Source organism: Ornithodoros turicata, chromosome 4 (assembly GCF_037126465.1).
Source record: "Ornithodoros turicata isolate Travis chromosome 4, ASM3712646v1, whole genome shotgun sequence".
NCBI lineage: Eukaryota > Metazoa > Arthropoda > Arachnida > Ixodida > Argasidae > Ornithodoros > Ornithodoros turicata.
The window spans coordinates 14,596,840-14,617,610 of record NC_088204.1 but is presented as its reverse complement, the minus strand read 5'-3'; the positions used below and the strand labels follow the sequence as shown (position 1 = coordinate 14,617,610).

Genomic DNA, 20,771 nt, shown 5'->3' with positions numbered 1-20,771 from the left:
AACGCCGAATTTTGCGCCCACTTTTATCAACGCCATCTGCACGGAGAGAGGCATGTTGGGAAGGCTCAGAATTGCAGAAATGGTTGCTGGCAGAAGTGATTGGCCAGTAGACCTGTAGAACCGCTTCTTCGTATAGCAGACGGCTGACGATATGAACTTTTAAATCGCTTAACGAAAGTAGATTGAATCAAAAATTCGCAAAGATGTATGTATAAATAAAATTCAAGGATATACTGCAAAAGATTTCGTATCAGGGGCGTCTTTTTTGCTATTTTCTAGGGATCGCGGTCTTAACTATAGGCCTAACGTCAGCGACGAAACATCTCATTTTCGCGTAAACAATGATGGCGGAGCGAAAATTACTTGAGGCTGATTTTGCAGATGCGTACGTGAGGACATGTACTCGCAGTATGAAATTAAAGTAGTCTGTGAAAAAATTTTGTCACGAAATCTCCGCTTCGCTGTTCCGAGCACTATCCTCCATTTTGGAGAAATTTTGGTGTCATGGCGGCCCCCGTGGAAAACGGCAACCAATGAAATGCGCCCAAGTTTGGTTGACAGGTCGAGCCTCTTTTTTTAAGGCTCCTCCTAATGGCCAGACTCCCTTTTAATAGCGGCACTGGTATACCTGCCGAGGTTTCGCAAAAGCTGAAAAAGGAACGTCATTTCTTGGGCGCTTGAAAAGAGGTCATCGTATCCTGGCTATAGTTTACGGGATTAACTATAGGGTATACTGTAACCCTTGCAGATGTTCTGGGAGATGCCCGTTAGACAGGTGTTTCGCTTACCGACACAATAACGAAACCATTCCGGTTTCAGACTTTAATTATTTTTATATTTTTAGAACAGTTACAGATAAATTCTAGGAACTGAGACATAACTTCGCATATGCTTCACCACATGTGGTCTGTTCTGTAGGTTCTTGGAATTCTCATTTATGATTCAGCTAATTGACCTGTCAAGCAGAAATTACAATTCAATCACTTACTGGCTCGTGGCGACTGGATTACGGGCGCCGGGGTCAGTGGAGAAAACAGTTGTCACTTGGAGACTTTATATATATATATCACAGCCCTACATCGAAATTACTTACGACAGAGACTGAAATTGCTATTGTGTGGCGCACTGCTGTATTTCACGCGATGATGGAATAGGACTTTACATTCTTTCCTCACGGTCTGTAGCTTTTTTTAAAATCCGCGCAACCTGCCTTACTGTCAAAGGGATCATGACTGGCTGTGGCACAATCTGGGTGAACAATCGGGGTGGTTGATACGGATATATATATATATATATATATATATATAAGTTCTTTAATAAAAAAATATGTGGACTGGGGCGAACCACACACTCACGCAACACTGTCGTGAGCCTTGTAATTCTTCGTGAGGGAACCTTGGATTTCCTCTGCTTTTCATGAATCCCATCATATTCATATATGCTAAGTAAGTTCCTGGTCGAGTTTCAACCGGACCAGGGAGGTTATGCTTGCTGACTGTCGAGATAAGTTGATGCGTCAAGAAAAGCAAGCGGAACGCGACTATGGGACGACGGGGACCATGGCGCCCAGGCAGCCCCAATAAGCGTCTTCCGCTTAGTCTTCTCGGCTCATCGAGTTATCTCGGGAATCACCGAGCATATAGCCTCCCAGATCCACTTTGTTGGTTGAAAGCCACAGAAAGTAACACCAGACGAGCCAATCCATTACCAGGTCAAACCAAGTCATTGAAAGCCACTGGCTATTTCGTGACATCTGTGTATATAGGCTAAGTGTCGCATTGCTTTTTACGTTGGAGATCTTGGCAGAGACTATGTGATGGTGTAGATACATCGCAGCAATTTAACGAGGGACAGAACACGGAAGGGTCCCTCGTTAAATTGTTGCGATTTGTCTACACCATCATGTTACCAACGACCCCATAGATATGTACTGCGGAGACTATGCGATTTATTTTTCGAACCTGAGACTACAGGGGACAGATATTTGGTAGCAGAACTCACGTAATTTTCGTGTGCTATTATGCAATAAAAAATGTAGGAGCCCTCTTTTTTTTTCTTTTCTTTTTGTGCATGGTGGTACTTGAATCAACGATAACGAAATTATCAAAAGGTATATGGTAGTTGGTAAAAGTGCAGGAGCTGCCTTATGCGGACACAACGATTTGCTACCAAAATATGTTTCTTCTCGTTAACCTTTGAAGCTCTGCTGTTCCAAAGTAAAATAAGCTTTGGGGAGAGGGGCAACGCATACGTTTCACCCAGGAATTTTCCCCAGTATCCCCCAAACTCACCTAAAACCTGCCAACCCCCCGCCTCCCCCCCAACGAAAAAAAAAACTACAAAAAAAGTAAAAGAAAAGCACGACAAGCCAAAGGATATACGGGTGTAACACCCCCGTACAAAATTCGAACAATCAAATTCCTGCGTCAGTCCACCCCCCACATTCTGCCGAGTTTTACGCAATACCTTGTCAGTGGCATCGGAAGGTGGAGGCAAGGGGAGCAGCCCCCCCCCCCTTTCATGCACGGGGTTCGGGTAGGGTCCGGCGTGATATAGTGGATATAGTAGTCCACTTTATCCAGACAGGTTAGTACACGATAGGCATGTACCGTTGTGATGTATGTACTATTTAAGTGCTGCGGGACGATAATATATGCATACTATACTTAAAATTGACAAAAGGGAGAGGGCGCAGACTGACTGGTGCATGATGATGAAGGAACGAATAACCGAGAAACACGGGACACGCAGACAAACACGAAAAGTGCTCCGAATGTGTACCTATATCTTCCATTGCTGCTGTCACCTACTCTTATCGGTGAGCTCGTCACGCTGTATTCCACGGCTTTTTGCCCTGGCCCCGCCCATCGCTGAATGGGAAATAAGCAATTGAATTGAATTAAATTGAATTGAGTTGTGTAAATTTTGGTTACTGCAGGTGGCCTTTTTTAAGAAGTAAAGCGAACATATTACTTCGCATAAACGTATTCGGTGCGCACCATCACCGTTTGTTCACTGTTTGATTAATAGTAACAGTAAATAATGTTGATATTTTATTATGATTGTTTAACATGTTTAACATACCACGCGTGCTTATATCACACTCAATTCCTTGAGGTGAGGTAAGAAACACGGGGCCCTGCGTACCAAGTCACGCATGGAGCTAGTAACACACAATCATGTCTACACTCAGTCCTATATAAGCTTATCGTTGCTTCCCATACAAAAACGAGGAACGGCAAATAAAGTTTGCAGTTGGTGCGAGGCGTTTCTGGGCGTCTATATAACGACAATGTTCGCGGAGCGCTAGATATATACCTACCTTGCACAGCCCAAACAGATCGATAATTCAGATTTCTAACGACTTTATCGTCCAACTCATGATGACAGTCGCCAGATGTTCTCACAAATTTACGGACAATCCGACGATGATGATCGAGCCTGTAATTACAGTTTCCGTGTTACGATTTTTTTTTCTTTTTTCTTTTTGGAAAAAAGAAACGCGGTATAAATTGGCAATTACAAGAACGATTAAGCTGATTGGGAAATGTAGATATACAGGATTTGACGGAAGCGTTCGTGTCCGTGGTCTGCAGGGTGGACACTTTGCGTTTTGTAGATCTCGTGTTTGTGTGTGTTTGTGTGTGTGTGTGTGTGTGTGTGTGTGTGTGTGTGTGTGTGTGTGTGTGTGTGTGGTAGGAAATCAGATATGCAGTTTTGTTCAGCGTGCTTCCGCGGAGTTTTGATCGTTCGACGGGGAGATTTGATAATACTTGTCATGTACGCCCACCTGCTCGTGGAGTGGTGTATACGTTTTATACCTAAAGACATGTCACGTATCGTAGATTATGCTTGTTTCGATAACTTTGGAGATAATGTTATACAGATGGACAGTATCGATTCAGTGAATATCTTGTGATTCTGTATTCTGGACACACATACAAAAGGAACACTTAGAAGGGTATCTTAGTTGAAGAGGCCTGGAGGCTTTCGAACGTAGAATTTACTTCGGTTACTTTCAATTTAATTGAACTATTTTGTTGTATTGACTGAACTATTTAATTACCAGCTCCCGTGGCATAGTGGTTAGGATGACCGCTTTCCACGCCGAGACCGGGAGGTGACGCGGGTTCGTATTCCCGCACCGACTGGGCTATCTGGGCTTCCCTGGGTTTTCCATCAGACTCTGCTGGTGAACGTCGGCGTAGTTCCCCCTGAAGTCGTCCCAGGACGCATGCTAACCCTCTGTCCCCCCGCTCCTTCCTGCCGTCCTCTCTCAATCTGTCCACGTCTGTACGCCGCACATAGCCACAGTTGCTTCGCGGCGCTAACACGCAGTCAAAAACTAAACTAATTAATTACATTGCGTTAATCAACCTAACCCTACATCAAACCATCACGCCAAAGCGTCACGTGAGATTTCAGCCCCATGAACAATAGGAAGGACGTGAAGTCTACGTAAAAAAGGCGATGCAGCTATGTGATTGATCGATTAAAAAAAAATAAAAATGTGGAGCACTACTGTGCAGGTGTCTCTTACGTAATGTTCGGAAATCTGTTCTTCCGTTATATTAATGGTCCCATCAGGGTACTTCAGAAATGTTGCCTCAACAGCTCTGGAACCACGTTTCTGCCATTGTGTCTATTTATTTATTATCAATAATAGCCTACTGCTCCACTTAAGTGGTGTTGTATAGATAGGTCCGATAGAGTCACCCGATACATTCATTTTTGTTTTGTTTCCGTAAGTTAAAGTTCGTCTTCGACGCATGAGGCGGCACTGTGCTCCTTCACCCTCTCACATTGGGGGTGAAGGAAAGATGCGTCACCGAAGAAGCGCAACGAACAAAATAAAGAAAAAAAATGGTGTTCGTTCACGATTTTTTGCGGACGATCTATCGAACGGATTTTTGTTCTGTAAAACGGCTCCTGTATCAGATGACCGAAGGGGTCAGATGTTCTCATTAGGGCAACTTCGTAGCTTTTGTAATTAAAAAGTTAATTAAGACATAGCTTAAGGGGTTTGCTAATGCCCTCCTAAGAAGTGCCCTTCAGCGTATGTTATATTGCAATTGATTTCAACTCGGAAAAAGTGATATATAGATATTTAAAAGATATGTTCGCATTTAGCTGGGACACCCTGTGGAAGGACAAGCACGCCTCACAGCGCCCTGTTGTACATACTTCACTTGAATGACGGCAGTTGAAGAAAAAGCACCAGGCAGTGAGACCACACGCACCCTAATCCTAAATCAAAGGGTGCGGCGGGTTCGAATTCCATTGCCTGGAGCATTTTCTTCAACTGCCGTCATTCAATTGACTTAGTATACGCGTCGTTAGGTACATACTTCAGGGACAACTGTCAGGAATCCGCCTGGAAAATCTGTCTGAATGACCCAACAGAAACACCAAACAGCAAAGTGGTATAGGATTCGAACCCACTGCCTCCCTGCCTTCAGTATGATCCTTGTGGTGCTACTGAGGAGCGTATATACGTTGTATGTACTTGGTCATGCAGCTGCTGTCCAAAGCGATGGTGGTGGGTAATCTTGCTGCGCGCGCTCTACTATAGCTGTCAGATTGCGGTGCATCTAAGCCACTGTTACTCTTTGGCTAGTGAATTTTACGCATTTGCATTCTAAGGGGTTCATTATATACACCACTTCCCTACCGTGCATTTCGCGAAGAGACGAAATGACTTATTCATAGCAACGAGATCGCGTTGACAGTGACATACTGCGGATCAATCAGCGCTGTGGTGAAACACACTAAAGCACTCCAATACTTTTTTGTTACACCACCTCCTGTCAACGTGTGGCATAGGGAGAGATGCACGGCACGTTTCCGTTAGTAATTCATTAACTTCAACTGGTCGGCTAATTTATAATTCCACACACAGGGCTGTCCGTCTGCGATTCTGACCAATCACGTTCGCCTTCTCTGAGTTGCAAAACGTCCCGCACAATTCCGCTAGTTGACGTCTCGTGACAAGTTATCAATGCCTGGGCACTGTATAAGGAAATATTTTGTTTTCTTTTTTGTTACCTTAACGTATAAGGAGCAAGCCCGCAACCGGCTTCGATATCGACTGGACTTTCGCTGTCCCCCTCATATAACGGTGAATTATTGAAGAAGGGTCAGCAACATTGAGCAGTTGCCGGCCCACACGTGATGTGTCATCGACGTGTCAAGCGTTTTTCTATTAGGCGCATTAAGGTCTGTGTACAATAACATGACGCAAGAAATTTCGGTATTAGATGGCTAGATAGAGAGCAGACGAAGAGCAGTCACGAACTAAAGTTTTAGTGGGTGGTACGCTATTGTTTTGCGTACGCATACGACAAGACGCTACGCGTTCAACGTCCGACAAAGGTGAAAAAAAAATGACGCCAGATGTGACGCAAGTTACATCAAATCAACGACAGCGATGTTTATTTGAGCTCGTCTGTCGCTACGCGCGTGGTCAACGCCACCTATAAGGCCTGCTTATTACCTCCTCTCCCTCCTTCGCTACGTGGACATATATAGTCAGAATTCGTCTGCTACTGCAATTGGCCGTTCTGCGAATTCAAGAACCGGCAAGTGATGCCGCCTACTTGGAACCTGCAGACCTGAATATTTAGACAAAAAAGTGTACCAGCTCCCGTGGCATAGTGGTTATAGGGTGATCGCTTTCCACGCCGAGACTGGGAGGTGACGCGGGTTCGAATCCTGTCACCGGATGTGCTGTCTGAGGTTTTCCCTGGGTTTTCCGAAGACTTTCCAGACGAATGTCGGCACAGTTCCCCCTGAAGTCGGCCCAGGACGCATACTAACCCCCCTATCCCCGACCCCTACCTGCTGTCCTCTCTCCATCTGTCCACGTCTGTACGCCGCTCATAGCCATAGTTGCTTCGCGGCGCTAACACGGAATTTAAAAAAAATGCAAAACGCTTTCCAGAAAATCAGTTTTGAAAAAAAAGATTTGGGCCATTTTGCGCTTTATTTCCAAATTTTCCCATTTAGTACGCGAGAACGTTCAATCACAACTCGCAGACGACGGTGGTTCGTCTTCATGGCCACGACCGGTGAAAGCACGATCGTGATTGGCTGCCGCCGTTGACAGCACGATCCTGATTGACTGACTTTTAGTTGTTACGTCACGTCGACCAGTAAGCAGGCTTTCTCTATCTAGGTGGTGTTGGCGTGGTTCGCGCTGTTGAATGCGGTATATGCAGCAAGATCTCCTTGGTCAGCACCAGGGTGTCGTGCTTGATATGCTTCAGGATGTTGGTCGGCAGCAGGGTGTCGAAGGACCGTAAGGGGTGTGCCTTATGGTCAGTGTAGTATATGGAGGTTCGTTCATTGGCGAAAGTTTCAGCAAGGAACACATGTATCTTTGAAGGGGCACGTTGGGGGAAATATACATGGACACCGTCACGACGCATTTCTTCTTCGTTTCTTCTCTTCTGTGTTTCGGCGATGCGACATATGGGACAAGATCGGCACGAAATTGAGCCCTTAACAGATGTCGCTGTAAAACACGTTTTAGGATACTGCATGGGCTCCCGCCTGCAAGCTGGTTACTCGAATGCCCCCGTTGCAAGGGTCATCACGGGGTCGTCTCCAACTGACTCGCACGACGTAGACAGCCGAAATGTTATAACCACAGATAAGACGCTATTTAACGAGATGTACGAATTTGTTTTTGCAATAAATGTTGTTAGTTCGTAGTCTTAGTATACTTTGCTTTTCAATCTTAGGGAGCGATACGCTGGTCCAAGAAGTGACCGATACTGGTCGGTACCCAGACCCTCCCACAAAAAGTTTCTAACGTGCGCACGCTATTCCTGTACACTAGCAAGCTGTTTTTGCTCACGCTACCACTGCGCAATGTGCAATGGCATGCAGCAACGCTATCTTGTGTAAGAATGCAGTAGTCTACAGTTCCCTTCTTATGAACTGCGCTCACTTTTTTATTAGTGAGTTTTTAATGCGTCGTACGCTATCGCCTTTGCGTACGTAAGGGATAGCCGTGATGGTTCTACGCACTGCGCGAAGCCCTCTTTCTGTTATGGGCATGCGCAGAACCATCAACGCTATCCCTTACGTACGCGAACGCGATAGCATACGACCTACTAATGCTCTGTCGCTTAATATCATTGGGAAAGAGGTTTCGACTTTGATTAGAGAATGATAGTTGCTGAAATGAAAGAAGGGCAGTGGATCGGGTCCCGGCTTGTTGTTCAACGCCAAATGAGCAGTGAAGCATTGTCCAAGAAAGGATAGCCAGAAATCAATGCGCAACCGTTTTCCACGTGAAATCGATAAGCACAGTTTCACGTAAAAACACATGTGTGCTGTGACTTGATCCGTGCCGTAAGATCGAGACAAAGGCAATGTGTAATCATCGTCAAGCACGTCCTATGGGTCTCGTGAATACACCAGTGTAGTTTAGTTAGGTCAGTAAAACACTGAAGATGTCATATTACTGCGAAATATCGTGATATACGTCCTATTATTGCGTATCCTCTCAGCGCTCTGCATGCGTATAATTTGCTCGATTGTTTCTACACTGTATAGTATATGGCTCACAGGCAGTGTATGTCCATTGCTGAACTTGTGATTCACATGTAAGCAAATTCCGTGGACCTATTTCGACCATGCACGGCTGGCACTAATCTCACATGGTATGGCGTCCAACACATATATTCCAAATCAGAGCTATACTATATTTCGGCATCTTACTCGGCTATCGTCTCGACTCGGCTAAACTTGACTGGGTTATATAGTCTATAGGCTATCTGTTCTTCGTTTATCCCCGTCGTGCCCGAAAGCAGAACAGACCCTCAGTATATAACCTCAGCATGAAAGAATTACGTAAGAGTAACGCCAACCCTTCACGTCTTCACAGAGCGGGAGAAATGCGTTACAAATTAATGCATTACTCGGGTTACTCATTTCTAAATGCAATTACAAAGTAATGCATTATACAACTCAGCAATGCGTAAAGCTAGTCGGTTAAATTTCGTGGATGAGTAACGTGATGCATTACATTTTGGCCAAGTAATGAGGAATGGCGTTACTCATTGCCTGAATTCAATCGTGTGGACTGCGATTCATTCAAACCGAATTGCATTTGAATTCAAAATTCAAATTTCCATTATCCAATCACGATGGAGATCCCGCTGGACGATGCGTAGCGCCACCAGCGGATAGTGCGGACGGGCTCTCGTTTATATAGGAGATGCCGATTATGACATGGTCCCTATAATCTGGTAGGTCGTGGTGTAAAGCCACAAAATAGGAATTATTGTACCTGGTATGCGGGCAAGGAAGCTCCCCAAGCTGAACTATGCCGGCCACCTTTATCGTCGAGCAGGTCAGGACGACGGAGTCCAAGTGGAGTCCACCTACTCCTTCTGCGCTGCAATTAATTTTGTCTTATGATTGCCGGTTTAGATTACCCATACCGCTCTCATTTCTCATTGGACGAAATAGTTCATACGCAACGATTTTCCAGAAGCTCGCCGGTTATTGTGTAACGATGTAAACGTTTAATCACGTCTCTTTGCTAAGCGCGCTTCAAACACCACAGAGAACTGCGTTAGAGGTTTCTGGGAAAATGTATTGCCAAAGTAATATCATTGCTTGAGGAAAATCAACTCCCAATTATTGTTATTATTATTATTGCTCGATGAAAGTATAATGGCATAGTAATGTATTACTAAGCACGATAATGTAATGAGTAATGCAATGCCATGCTTTCCATCTCTGTAATGGCAAAATATTGTAAAGAAAAAAAATTGATTCTCTACCTCTGCGCATTTTTGCTTTTCTTTTACATTTCGAAGAAACCAACAGAGACCTATTAGTCCCTTTCGGGACTATATGCGAATATAAGGGTCTATTCGCACAATGCTGGGGAGTGAATTTCAGGGTCAGGTGACTGAAAAGGGGAGTGAATTGCAATTTAGGCGGACACAAGTTGTAACTGCTCCCTATAAGTTTTTTCTTATAGGGTGTAGCATGCAGGCTTCGAACTATGATTATGTATTCACATGGGAAATAGTTAGTCGCAAAAATAATTACGTTGAAGAAAAATTTGTTTAAAATATGTCATCGTTGCGCAACTGTATTTTGAATGAGTTGATAAGGGGTAACATGTATAGGGAAAAATATTATTTTTAAGTTTTTTCCTTTTCTTTTCTTTTTTCAGCAGAAGCTTAGTTTCTGACTGTTCACACCACCAGTTGATCGTCTTCGGGTTTTCATTATGGACCTCGTTTTCCACATACTTGATCCCCCTTATTGTCTTCATGCCCGTTTAAATGCTTTAGAAAAGGCTCTGTCTATAGACAGCCGATCCTTCAACTGTGACCAACAGATGGCATGCAGGTAGATCCGGCGAGAGAAGTGAAAGAGGAGAAGAGACTTTTAACGTTTAATGTATTATAAACTATTCTAACCGACGACACCGACAGCACACATGCGTAATAACTTAGCATAATTACGTTCACGCCAGACTCCTTTTTCTCTTTCTTTTCGCTGCTCCGAAAGGGTGGCTTATTACAACTCCCCCTTCCAACCCATACTTAACTCATCCGTCTTTCTCGCGTACTTTATTTACGAAAACGAAGGGAGCTGCAGATTTGTTCCAAGTCGCCGCCAACAATAGTTCGTTTAGAAAAGTGGCAGCACGCGGCTGTCGGTCAAAAAGAGGGGAGGGGGGGATCAAACCGCGTAACTAGGTTTCCTATAAATCCTTCCGCTGTACGCGGCCAAAAAAATACTCCCCGGCTTCCTGGAAGGGGGATCTATTGGAAAGGGAGAGTAAAAGCAACTTGCCTATGTAAGCGCTTGATTTGCGACCCAATAGCGTAAGTGGAAATGCTGGAAGAGGGGTTTCAATTGAGCTATGCCGCTACGTGGCCAGGTGTTTTCAAGGCTAGAATTCTCCCGAACGGTCATCAACAAATGGACTGGGCTCCGTAATGAACCCGAAGAAAAAAAAAAAAAAAGACAGGGAGAAAAAAAAAACGTGGAGACTGTGAGGGGGGGGGGGGGTAAACATGCCGTTGTATGTAGTATGCGCACGGCTGTCTTATATGAGACATAATGTGTTATGAATGCGTCCAGGAATAATTACGTTAACGTGGTTGAATAAATCCTGCGATAGAAGTTATGTTGGGCACGTGATCTCAAGGAGGAGGTGGACGAGGCTCCATAGCGAGCTATAAATTCCGGTTTCGACTGGTGGGCCGTCAGGTCTGTCGGCAGGACATCCTTTAAAACGAGTACAGTGATACCCCCTGTCAGTCTTTAATGACTGCAAGACTGCCCATGTGATAGGTTGTCACTTTTTTTTTCCTTTTTTTCCCACCGATAATTTTAACTCGGTCTAACCGAACGCCGTACGAAAGAGCTAATTCACTGACTGTATCTGATGTTTACGTTTCTATCTGATTCTCGACTGTCATCAGGCTTTCCGTGTGCTGGTGATAGAGGGCTACAACGCATGCAACATCTAAAATTATACGGATACAGACTGGCCCGACGACGTGGTCTTTATTGTGGAGCGTTTATCACTTAACATTACGTTAGAATATCGTATAACGTTCAGGTGTCATAATAGTGAGTTTTAGTATATCGTATGCTGTCGCCTTTGCGTCCGTAAGAGATAGCGTGGTCCAACGCTATCCCTTGCGTACGCAAAGGCGAGAGCACACGATATCCCAAACCTCACTTATGTCTTGCATACTTCGTAACAATATACAATGAAAGTGGTATTCGTAATACTCCACCGTAATGTAGCAGGTCTGCATGCGAGATAGATTAGTATATAAGTCACACGTTAGCTTTCACAATGTTGTATATACCATCACTAATCATGGAGGTGGAACTACCTCTTAACATCTCGTGTATGGTTAACGCCCTGCGCTCCATGTAATTGCACTTTCCTCTCAGGTATGCAACCGAAACGTCTTTTCCTCTGGTTTTAATAGTTCTGGTCTGGGGGAAATGGGGCTCTGCTCACAAGCAAAAAAAAAAAGAAAAACTTTGTGCTGACCTTCGAACTTCGGATGTTTCGAAGAGAAGACATTATTGCAGACGAAAAAATTAAATAGAGAGAGATGAGCGAGGACAAACGATATCAAAGCGCAAAATGTGCGAACGAGGATGTCGAATATGTCCGCAAATCGAGCAGTACAAGCTCAATGCGTCCGTTTTGAGCTACGCTGGTCGAGTGGGACGTTAATTTTCGAGAAATCTGGTTCACACCAGGCGTACGGTGTCGCTTCGGGTTTTCAGATGTTTGTCTCGACGAATGTGTGTTTTCGTTATACTGACAGTGCAGACACCAACCAAAGTGGTGCTATAGGGGTCACCATACAAGATATTTTCAGTTGAATTCGCGGCCAAGTATTCATGTGGTTGATTTTTATCGCCAGCACTTTCGCACCCTTGCTGTCACTTGAGAGTTTTTGGTGGTTGCGTTCGCTCATTGTATACTGGCGCGACCCGCGCGGCGGAGTCGTGACGTATGAGATCCGTCTACGTCATCGACTCTAGCGAACCCGCATCGAGGGGAGAGTCGCTGGGAGTCGACTCTCGAGCACCCTCTTATGTTGACTCGTGGAAGTTTAGAACGGGGATTATGTCACAGCTGCGCCGCGGCATTTTTGCCCGCCAAGGGTAGACACTCCCGTAGCTCGAGTCCAATGCGTTAGCAGTTAGCTCAGCTTATTAGCCTATACAACAATTATGACTTTTCTTCGTGCATACTTTGTAATACGATCTTTGCCATCAGAATGCTGACGGACACGAAGCACTGGCTGTAACGGTTGATATCGAGGCTACTAACAAGTTGGTGTTGAAGTTTGCAAATTTTGTTTTTCTTGGAATCCTCCACAGCACTTATTCACTGGTTGTCCATTCGTATAATATACAGGGTGTCTGTTTTTTTATATAAATATTATTGATAAGAGGACTATAAGGGCTATAGACATCTTGCTGGGTGCTTTCACTTCTATCATCTCTGGGCCGGCAGACGTTCTTGGCCATCTGTTGCTCAACCATCGAATGACTAACTACCTGAAAATCGTTAATTAACTTTTAATTATAAAAGCTACAAGGTCGTCCCAATGAGAACATCGGGTCCCTTTGGCCACCTGATATCGTTACCGTTTTCAGAACAAAAATCCGTTCGATAGATCGCCCGCAGAAAATTCGTGAAAGAACACCATTTTGTTCTTTATTTTGTTCATTGCGCATCTTCGGAGACGCGTCTTTCCTTCACCCCCAACGTTAGAAGGTGAAGGAGCATAGTGCCGGCTCATGGGTCGAAGATGAGCTCGAACTTGCGGAAACAAAACAAAAAGAAATGTATCTGGTGACACCATCCGAATTGCCCGTATCTTGGGTTGCATTTTCTATTTTCTTTTAATCTTTTTCCAGGACGCAAGAGGCTATAGTGTGCTCCTTCACCCTCTGTCATTGGAGGTGAAGGTAAGATGCGTCTCCGAAGATGCGCAATGAACAAAATAAAGGAAAATTGTGTTTTTTCAAGATTTTTTTGCGGGCGATCTATCAAACGGATTTTTGTTCTAATAATAATTGGGGATCTACGTCGCGAGACAACTGAGATCATGAACGACGCCACAGCGGTCGGTCTGTGGATTGCTTTTGCCCACCTGAGGGTTCTTTAACGGGCGATGAAAGCTCATCACACGGCACCCCGTGTTTGGATTTTTGTTCTGAAAACGGTAACGATATCATGTGACCGAAGGGACCAGATGTTCTCATTGGGACAGCCTTGTAGCTTTTATAATTCAAAAGTTAATTAACGATTTTTAGGTAATTAGTCATTCGACGATTGAGCAACAGATGGCCAAGAACGTCCTCCGGCCCAGAGATGATAGAAGTGAAAGCAGAATGTCTATAGCCCTTATAGTTTTTTAATGAAAAATCTGTATCGAAAAAAAGAAAAAGAAAAGACACCCTGTATAGTGTATACGTGCCACTCGGTGTCTCTAACGTGTAACAGAATCCCCGATATCGATATCACGCATTCAGTATCTGCCATTTGCTATATACTTCGTATAGCTAACATAACATTCGTTGTTTGTATACCATCTACTCAAAATTATTTATTATTATCCTTTGTGTCAGGCATTATCTACGCATATCTCAGGAACGCGTAGGTTTCTTCTTGGTTTTTCGTAATGTGGTTATCGCGAGTCCTATAGTGTTCATTGTTTTTGCATGGCTTTCTTGTTCTTTTTTTACTTCTTGGGGGTTTAACGGGCGATGGCTACGCATATGGCAGTTGTCCGACAACCAGTTATAGAATATGCTAGTTTTAAATGTACACGCACATTGTCAAAAATGCAGCTATTCACACATGTCTCTGTATACTTTTGACCCTGTGAGCTCTAGAATATAGAAATTTTTCTCGGAGTGTGTGAGAACACTGGGGCGCACTGGTACCGTAACTTCACCAAAGTGCAGCACTTTCGTAACAAATGCTACAAATATGTTTGGTTAATTCGTACCACATTTGCATTTCTTGCTACAGAAAATGTACGATTCTTTCTAGGACAACAGTCGCTATTTTAGTCTTATTATTATGATGTACATAAAATGTGCGTAGATCTCCCATGTAACAGCACTATGTAATACCCGATGTTCACGCAGACAAAGTAATTGCAGTGATGCGACTTATATAGTGCAGATATAGAGGCATATAGCCTCGATGGGTATACGCTATAGCGCCGCGACTGTTCGAGCTATCTGCATATTCACTGCGCGTATAGGCCTGCAATCTTTATTAGATTGGGAACACGAATATCTGCCCTATTTAGATGTTCGACGGTATAATGCCGGAGCTATATACAGTCATGTCTCGCTTATCCGGAGTTCAGATATCCGGAAAACTCGTTATCCGAACTATATCACCGGGAACGAACCTGGTACCATTGGATTTTGCCTCAGTTATCCTGGATTCATTATCCGTACGCGGACAGCAATTATACGGGGAACGATCTTCCAGGACAAAAAAGTCATTCTGATTCGCTTATCCGGAGAAGTGTCAACGTCCTCTGTCCCTGGCATGTGCTGTATTCGCACTACTCCGGAAAAGGGTCACATCTCACCGTGGCATTCTGTATACTGTTTGACTCCCCTTTCTTCAGAGATCACTCCCTTTTGGTGTGTGCGTACACACGATAAGCGGAAGAGGTGGCCTCTTCCCACCGGGCGCAAGCAATCCACATGTGAACGTCGATGTCCAGGCAGTCCGAAAGCACCGTTTGTTTGTTTGTTTGCAAGGAAAGCATCGTCTTTTGGCCTATGCCAAAGATATTTGCAAAAAGACAAAAACAATTATGCTGGACCAACTTTTCTGTGACATTACTCTTCTCTGAACAGCAGGGTGATGCAGAGTGTGCCCCCGTGGCTGTTACCAAGATTCTGTCACACGCGTGCCTACTACGTAGTTTCAAGCAGCTCACTTTGCATGAATTTCTGAAGTAACGATCTTTTACTTGTTTCCTTTTCTGGAGCTATTAAGAGGTCTCCCAAATTTTCAGTTTTCCCCGGAAGTTTGCTTGGTTCGGTTATCCGGAAATTCGTTATATCCGGACGAAAACGGACGACTCCCGAGGTGTCCGGATAATCGAGACATGACTGTACTTGCACATGTCAGCATCGCATGCATCACCGTATAAACATCATCACTAAAAAAAAATAACAAATATGTATATAAAATAGAGCAGCTGCGAATCTAATCTGATATATCATAGGTCTTAGACAGTGTTTTGTATTCTGTTCCCCGTACGGAGCTTTAAAGAATGAAGAATTCGGTTTGCAAAATAGGCGAATCTCTGAGCGCTTTAAATATTTCTAAGATTCCTCGAAGGGGTGTCTGTGTATATATGTGTATAGTAATTGCGAGAAAGAAGGAAGGTTATCAGAAGCGTAATGCTGATACAGTGCCAGCAGAGACAGCTGTGGCGCTTTATTCAATTCGCGTTACTTCGTAAAACGCATTCATAATTATGGTCGTTATACGAGCCGCGTCGCACCTCATGGCTTTATCTTGTAGTATTTTCATATCTACACGCGAATTCCAATTTAATTGAAATACATCATTGTCCTGGAAGGCGATCGGCGGGCGCGACTGCATGGCAACAGTCTGGTTTTGTGCAGACGAAATTAATTAATTTTGTCGTCATGCTGCACGTTCCACAAGGTACAGAACTGCAGTTAACTTCGATTACATTGTGTTCTTTCGTTCGCGCTAGAGATCGCCGCATGTAAACCTGATTGATTGATTGATTAATTGATTGAGATATAAAAAATGTGGAGATGTGAGACCCGACAAATACTTCTGACAAACCTCCCTCTATACCGAATAGATCATTTAATGTATAAATATTACTATACTATTAATATATTATATTAATATAAATCATTAGTCAGACTGGACACTTGTTGAGGAAAAGGGGCAGGAAATGCAGAGTTTTTTTTCCCCTTTCTAGGGAATGTAGCGTACGAAGCAACACATGTTAGCTACACAAACACTGAGTCACACAATTGTGTAAGGACAAAGAACAAAAATCACTCTGAAGCACCTGAATTAATACGAAGCCTCTGAATCGCGCAACAAAACTAAGAACTGCAGGTAAATAACGCTTTTATTTTATTTTCAGCTATAGAGGAGCTTTAGCTAACTTCGCTGGCCTTTAAAATATATGCGTGACCAAACCGCGACGTCAAGTATTTTTCTTGCTCGAATTTTGCAAGTATGCGATTATCAAGCTCTCTACTTGTGGGCACCCTGGCAAAATTGTCTTGCGCTGGTTTTACTAGTATCGCTCTATAAAACAGTATACGAAAACGGCTGTATACGAAATGTGACCATATTCGTTACATCTCACGGAATGGTCCGACCGCGTAGCTCAAGCATCTCGAACCCGTTTGTGCCCCATAATTGCACACTAACAACGTTGACAACATATCCCTGAGCCTGGGGAAAACAAATGCATAGAACACAGAACAAACAGCATACGAGACAAGACACCTTTGTCTTGTGCAGTTCGTTCTGTGCGTTTCCCCCCCCCCCCTCCCCAAGCTCAGGGTTTACTTTGCGAACGTCAAGTATACACCATCTCAACTGCACATCAACTTTGTGTTTACCGGTAACGAGGTCTGCTCGAGACGATGCTAACAACAAAACCGAAACCGAAACTTACTTTTCTCACCAGTGTTGCCTACCACATTCAGTAGCCACATCCGGTTCTCTATAGCTTAGTCCACACTTTGCGCACGCTGCAGTAGTCCGACCAGCACAGTGGCCAAGCAGTGTTAAAAGCGATCAAGCTCCAATCCACGAGAGTTTGTTTCACACTTTTTGCACGCACTGTGGAAGGTGATGACAGCCACATACACACGGGCACACACTGATCACTGCACAACGAAGTTGGTGTCTACAAGCACCGTCTTTTTACGAGCAACAACGATAATGACTACATATACATGAAACTACGCTATTGTCTACGTGGCGCGAAAGCAGACCAGTCAAAGCGGCGCACGTGCGCGAGCAGAGGAGTTGCACGATCTGGCAACAGCGCACGAACTGCGCGCGTGAGCACGCGGCAAACGGGTTAGGGAAAAATCAAGGGAGAGGAGAATGCCAAAGAAGGTGAGAGGGAAAAAGAGCATGTATGAAGGTCGACGATGTGCGTTATTATAAATACGAGCACGTGGTCGCGAACGCGTGCGTTGCGCGAAGCGGAGAAGGAAAAGTCAGGTGGGTTCCTGGGAGGGGCCGGGGCGGTCCGGGGCGGCTGGCGACGCGTAGAGCGCATGCGTGAAGCCGGCGTCGCGCGCGCGGCGTCGACGTTGAACCGCTTCGCTCCGACAGAGGAGGGAAACGAGCGTATAAAAAAAATCACGGTGGGAGAGTATAGTTTCTTGAAAAGTTGAGAAAAGCTGTGCGCGTGCGTGCTCTCGATTTTGAGCGAAAAGGTGTGTGGAGCGGTTTCACTTTGGTCGGCGCGATTTTTTTTTCCGCTTTGGACGAGGGGGGCGGGTTTTCAAAGGGGGGGGACGGAGTTGCGAGAATTGGAATAGCGGATTGGTCGGTTTTTGAAAACGCGCGCGCGCACACATTGTGTGTGTCCGTGTGAGTGCTGCGTTGTGGTTTGCGAGTAAGGTTTTTTGAGAGCGGCGCGCAACGCATTTTTTCGAGAAACTAATTTTGCTTCAGGTGAGTGAGACTGCTGTGGGAGAGAGGATGCAAGGGGGGGGGGGGAGAGAGAGAGAGAAAGTGATGTGCGTGATGGCTGCGATGTGCATGACGAACCGTTTTCGGCGGATGTGATGAATCGCGAGTTTTCATATATAATTTCTTGTAAGTTTTTAAACATCCCCGAATATTTTCAAAACTTACATTTTCTACTCTATGCCGCATCACCCGCCATTGTCCCGTTCCGTGGTTCTGTCGTGTGCAAGTCTGATGATCGTTTGTGCGAGCGCTCGCAGCTGAACATGTCCACACGCTCATCCCAGGTGTGCGAGTTCGAGCTGGGTCGACGGCGCTGGCTACATGATAGTGGAGAGAACGAATGCTTCGCATGCGTCTCCGTCCAGGGGCGATGATAAAAAGAGCCCGCACGATATAACGATATCTCTGTTATAACAATTGCAGTTTGCGTTTCCATGAATATCGTTTTACGGAGTAGACTGTACATGAAATAGTGAGGAGGAATAGCGATGAGTCCGAGGGGTATTAAAGGGGTTTCGACAGTTCACCGCGGGTTATACTCCATAAGTGTAAACATATTTCTATTCGTATATCGATACGATTCTGCATGCATTCCAAGGTATTTATCGAAAGGGCGTAACGCACGTGAAGGATATCGGTACCGCCAATATCGAAACTCATCCGACGGTTACGTCACGGCAGGCAGCTCCGCCAAGTGAAGTGAGCGTGCCGCTGAAGAGGTCACGTGCTTTCGGGAACCAATAGCGAGGCTCTCTCGCTGTTCTGACGTCTGAGCTCGACCCGGAAGTGTGGGTTCAAGGACTTGTATCTCGCTAAGCACGGCACGTAGAAAAATAATTCTGTTTTCTTCAATACTGTGGTGTGTAGCAGAATACGTGCATGATGCAAACAGTCAATACTGTCAAAGTGTCACAACCCCTTTCATTGGCGCCGTCCGCAATCGTAGATGTTTCGGAAACTAAAGCCGGTATCACTTACTGTAAAACCCTTTTTTGTTAGGACACCTTTCCATCATTATCACTTTCTCGTCCCTTCCACAAGTGCAATGGGGCAGTGCACCACTATAACTGAGAGGAATGACCCACCACATAATGATTTCATTTATGTGTGTGTGTGTGTGTATGTGTGAAAACCCTTCAATTTCGTGGCCCCAATTTTTCGCCAATCGCATCCACAAAATTTCAGGAATTCTGGATGCTAACCATGCATGCGTGGCCTGACTGTCTTACGTCGTGGTTAGCACGAGGTAGCCCGTACTGCATTTAATAAATGCCGCATGTCGCGTGCTTGTGTATAGAGTGGTCCGTATAGAGTGGTTCAAACGCTTACTACAAGGGTTTAGTAACGGCGTACGCAACAGTTTTCGAAGTTTCGCCAGTTTTCACCACCAGTTTGCGAAGTGTCACTTCTCGTTCCAAATTTTCGCGTGCCTTTGGAATTCACGTATTTTTCGATCCACGAAATTCGCGAAAATTCGAGGCTGGCGAACACGATGGGATTCACATTATATCCGTCGAGCACATAGTCGCTTTATTGTTGCGCGGATCTTCGCTGCTGGAAGCTGGACGATCTGGTGTTGCAACATTCGATTCAGCTTCACCGCGTCCTTTTATAATTGCGATCCGGGCGATTTTATGACAGGGCAATATCCCCGCTTTTGTTACGGCATTGCGCTATTAGATAACTTAATTGCGCTTGACGACGGTGCTCCCTCGCAGTGAAGTAACCCATCATCCATAGATCACGCAGGACGCGTCAATTTTGACAGCAGAGCAAATCACACGTTGATGGCTAACGCCGTGGAATTCGCACTGAGGCTATTCTGCAATAGCGACAATGGGACAATGCGTGTATTGTTACAGATCTCGCGATTTTTTTTTTTCTTCAGCTAACCTGTGTGTACAATTCGGGCAACTGAGACAGCTGTGCGCGACGCCCCTCGACTGAAACGGAAGGATTAATATAAAATTGGTAAAATCAACAGCCATTATTTCGTTCTTTTTCTTTTTGTGTGTGTTAGCGCCGCGAAGCAACTGTGGCTATGAGCGGCGTACAGATGTGGACAGATGGAGAGAGGACAGCAGGAAGGAGTGGGGGACAGGGGGGGTTAGTATGCGTCCTGGGCCGACTTCAGGGGGTATTGTGCCGGCATATGCGTCTGGAAAGTCTTCGGGAAACCCGGGGAAAACCTTGGACAGCACAGCCGGTGGTAGGATTCGAACCCACCACCTCCCAGTATTCAGCACGACCTTGGCTATATACCAACGACGAGCGGATGCCTTTACCCGTTCGGCCATGCCGCTGGTATTTCGTTCTCTTAGTTTTGCTTTTGTTTAAGGATGAAAACTAACCAGTTAAAATGGATTCTGTATCCGTCCTGACAGAAATTTCTGAGACACGTAATAACCAGGAGCAATAGACAAGATGTGTCAGAGAAGCCTGTTAAATATGCCTGCTTCACATCGTCAGTGTGTTATTACCGTTGCATCATGTCATCATGGTG

At 44.9% G+C, this 20,771-nt stretch overlaps 2 protein-coding genes across 6 annotated transcripts in view; one reads left to right on the top strand and one right to left on the bottom strand.

Annotated features, from left to right (window-relative positions):
* LOC135391144 (uncharacterized) overlaps nucleotides 1-17,568 on the bottom strand; it is a 168,058-nt gene extending 150,490 nt beyond the window's left edge. Inside the window, exon 1 of the mRNA XM_064621255.1 lies at nucleotides 17,235-17,568. The gene's annotated coding sequence lies outside the window, so the exon portion shown is untranslated. The remainder of the gene's footprint in view (nucleotides 1-17,234) is intronic.
* LOC135391155 (uncharacterized) overlaps nucleotides 1-20,771 on the top strand; it is a 247,571-nt gene that overhangs the window by 116,573 nt on the left and 110,227 nt on the right. The gene's annotated exons all lie outside the window — the stretch shown is intronic.